This window comes from Amblyomma maculatum, chromosome 11, assembly GCF_055883805.1.
Source record: "Amblyomma maculatum isolate TAMU_Amacu chromosome 11, ASM5588380v1, whole genome shotgun sequence".
Taxonomy (NCBI): Eukaryota; Metazoa; Arthropoda; class Arachnida; order Ixodida; family Ixodidae; genus Amblyomma; species Amblyomma maculatum.
The window spans coordinates 86,213,666-86,217,639 of record NC_139354.1 but is presented as its reverse complement, the minus strand read 5'-3'; the positions used below and the strand labels follow the sequence as shown (position 1 = coordinate 86,217,639).

The 3,974-nt window shown below is 48.0% G+C and overlaps 1 pseudogene; it reads left to right on the top strand.

Annotated features, from left to right (window-relative positions):
• The first annotated feature begins 549 nt into the window (after positions 1-549).
• LOC146174309 (uncharacterized) lies at positions 550-3,608 on the top strand (annotated as a pseudogene).
• Positions 3,609-3,974: the final 366 nt, after the last annotated feature.

Here is a 3,974-nt window from a genome sequence, read left to right as displayed (position 1 = left end):
TGTCGAGGCTTGAAAGGAAATGCATCTTGCGGTGGCTGCTTCCAGGACAAGTTGACGATTGGAGGCAACCTGCAAAAGGAATTTGAGGATGCGCCAGGCAGGAGACTGTCTGACAGACTGTATAGGCCGGAAAATGCTGACCCAGCTCTCCCGGGAACGACGACTGGCCTGCCGCTTCAGGGGTGGACGACGACTGTTGTTTCCGGCGCGCCTTTCTCTTCCTCTTCTTTTTTTTAAAAAATCTCTATTTTCTCTTCTGGCTGCACGAGGCAGCGAAGGTGGCTCAGCTACAGATCCAGTAGCAGGCCCGTGCATTTTCTGCTCCTTCTTCCTACAGCCAGAACAGCAACAACGAACGCAACCAGCATTTCATAGAACATATCAAAGTTTACCGGCGTTCTACAATTTGCTTACAGGAAATGAAAGGTGCAGTACTGTCACTCGCGGAATCCCGCTATCATCCTCACGGTAGACAAGGGGAATTATGAGCAGCATTTCATGATCCGGGGAGAAAGACGAAGACGCTGTTCCAAGCGGTTGCGTTTCTCGATGTTCACTCAAAGGCTTCAATCTGCCTCTGGCCGAGGTACTGCTCAGGCTAATACCAACAGTAATGAATATCGGATTGTTTTGCCCCGTCTCCCAACTGGTAAGCTGGTCGCTGACTCCGTTTTCTTGCATGCGGACCTTGCCGGACGCCCGTACCGGGCACAAGACTTTACTGACTCCATTCGGAATGTTGTGGACCTCAATGAAACTCGTTCAAATGGCCAATTTCAAATGTCTCATGTATGGATGGTCACCTGCAAATCGGCACAATCGAAAGAGAAATTGGTGGCTTGCGGTGATCTCGTTGTTAAGGACCGCCATTGTGTCGTCGTGGACCCAGAACCAAAAGTGGTGAAACTGAAGCTTCTGTGGCTTCCCGAACGCTTGGAAGACGCCTTCATACGTGAGGCACTACAGGCCTACGGGAAGGTGACTTCGATTGTGATGGAAAACTGGAAAGTGGTGGAAATGGAATTTGAGCACGCTGAACCGGGATGTTATGTCTCTCGCTGATGGAGTCGGCGTTGGCGGCATCCCACATGTACTGACTATTTGTGGTATACAGAGCCTTGTTTTAATACCAGGCAGGCCACCGCTATGCCTCCGATGCAACCATGTTGGCCACATTCGTAGGCACTGCCGTACGTCGCGTTGCGACGACTGCCGACGCTTCGATCACACCGCAGAAGAGTGCGTCGTTACCTATGCGGACAAGCTGCGGCATCGTGTGCGGCCACCGGACGACGCTCTACAAGAGCATATTATGGACGCCACAGAAGTGCATGACGCGGCTGGTGTCCTTTCAGCCGCTACTGTGGACACGGCTTCCACAGCTAATACAACGGTTGTTTCTCGTGACTCCAAGGAATGTGAGACGCTGCCTCGATATGAGGCGCCGAATCCGGCACATGATAGGGAGCCTGCCACCTGTTCTAATCCCGCCAAAGATGCCGCCCCGTTTACTCCAGCCACTGAGGTCAATGCCGAGGAAGAACTTGCAGGTCAGGCCACTCTACCTGCAACTGAGGCCGCCCCTCCAGTTGAAGAGCATCGTCATAAGCGCCGGGCACAATGCGCATCTGACGCGAGTGAAGATGTTGATCTGGTAAGCGTGAAGCATCGCCGCCGCCGGCGCACGTCAAAACACAAGGGGAAGTGCCAACGTTCGCGTTCCCACAGTCGCAGTGGAGGTCCGGAGGCGACGTCGCCGTCTCCGGAGAGACGAATGCAAGCTTAGTTAGCACTTATGTAGTCACCATGGCGACCCCTGAGGAGCTAGTGTTTGCATTCTTACACCGTGGTTTGCAACGCTGCATGTGAGAGGCCTTAGGTCTCACCAGAAGCAGGTGCAACTTCGTCAACTTTTCAGCAGCAGGCGGCTTGATTTTGTCGCCGTCCAGGAAACGAAGATCGAGAGTGACCAGGATACAGAGAGGGCACTAGGACCTTTTTTGTCTGATTACAATGTTATTGTGACGCATGCTATTGGTTTGTCGGTGGATTGCTTCCTGTTTCTGTGAAAGGCTCTCCCTTGTTCTGCATTATCTTACTATACTGACTCTGAAAGGCGGCTAATAAGCTGTGATTTTTTGCTGCACAGGAAGCCATGGAGACTTATCAATATTTATGCGTTCAATAGTGCAGCTGGGCGTGTCGATATGTTTGAAGCCATGGCTAACCTTCTAAATTGTGATAAGAATGTTGTATATTACCTGAATTGTGTATGTTACCTGAATGATCGTGCTGGGCCTAGTGTACACAGAAAGAAGTGCTGAAGTGTTGTCGCGTGTTATAGATGACTCAGGACTCATTGATACAGTGGCCTCATGTCATGCAACTACACTATTCACGCATATCCAGGAGAGGTCCCACGCGCGCCTAGACAGGATTTATGTTTCTTCCACGCTGATTTTCCGTGATGTGTGGTGTGTAACTGTACCGGTTTCCTTTTCAGATCATTGTATGGTGGTTGCTCGGCTCGGGAGAACTTGCTGTTCAAAATTTAGGCCGCAATGGGAGCTTTTGAAGCTAAATTATTCACTTAGAAATGATCAGGAGTTTGCCTTTCGGATACGCTCCCAACTACAAGTGTGTTTGACAGGTGCCATGCCAATATTTGTGGCATGGAAGCTGTTTAAATAGGAGGTGCGAGCGATAGCTATTGAAACAGGGTCTGTTAGATCATTTTACAGGAAATTTCAAAAGAGGACGTTGCATAAGAGTTTGTATAACCTCTATGAATTAGAATGTAAGACACCTGGATTATATTTAGACGAAATTGATAGTGTAAAGTGTGACCTACAAAAACAGGACGCTGAAAGATACAGGGGTGCCCGAGTTCGATCTCGTAAAAATCGTGCTTCGCACTCTGAAACCCCTACGCGACAAGCTCTACTTGATGAGCACTGTTATTCTACTGCCAAGTTTATATCGGTAATGATGTCCAATGGCACCCTAGTAACGAAAACATGTGACATCATCTCTGTGTTTGCAAGCTACTACATGACACTGTTCAGTGACGCTTCTGCTACTTCTAATTCGGATCTACTAGCTAACTTCAAAGCTCTTCTAACGCCTTTATCAGATGATGACTGTGCTCTTATCAATCTTCCTTTCACGTTGAAAGAAATAGAACACGCAATTGACCAATTACCCCTCTCTAAAACACCTCACCCTGATGGCATATCATGCGAGTTTTACAAAACGTTTAAACCTTTCCTGAGCCCTGTCTTGCTGCAGGTTTTCGCTTTAAGTTTTGATGTGGGGGTCTTTCATCAGTCTTTTACTAGGAATCACACAGTCGTAATTCCAAAAAGTACGGATAAAGAAAAATTGCTCTCAGTCGATGGCTACAGGCCAGTCACGTTGGCAAATGGGGACTACAAAGTTTTTGCTAAAGTACTATCAAATCGCTTACAACATGCGATGACGGTTCTCATTGGCCTTCATCAGAAGTGTGGCTTGAGGGGACGCTCCATACAAAATAGCACACATATTGCACGTACAATTCTTGAATCTTGCTCTGGCTTTTATGAGCAGCTTGCTCTTATCCAGATTGATCTTGCGAAGGCATTTGATCGTGTCCGGCATTCGTTTCTATTTTCTCTTCTCGGGCCTGCAAATATTGGATCAACTGTACTGAAAGGGGTGCAACTTTGTTACAACTGTTCCACTAGCTTGATTGTTAATGGTCACCTCTCAGAGCCTGTGCTAATTCGATCATTCGTGAAGCAAGGCTATCCTATGTCACCAATACTCTTTGCCCTCTACCTAGAGTCACTTTGTTTGAGTGTACTGCAAAACCACAGTATCCATGGCTATGTTGCCTTCAGTAATGAAGTCAAAGTGCTTGCGTACGCCGACGATTTGGCGTTTTTCGGCACAGACAAACCCAGCATTGACAAAATTATAACCACAATTGAGCA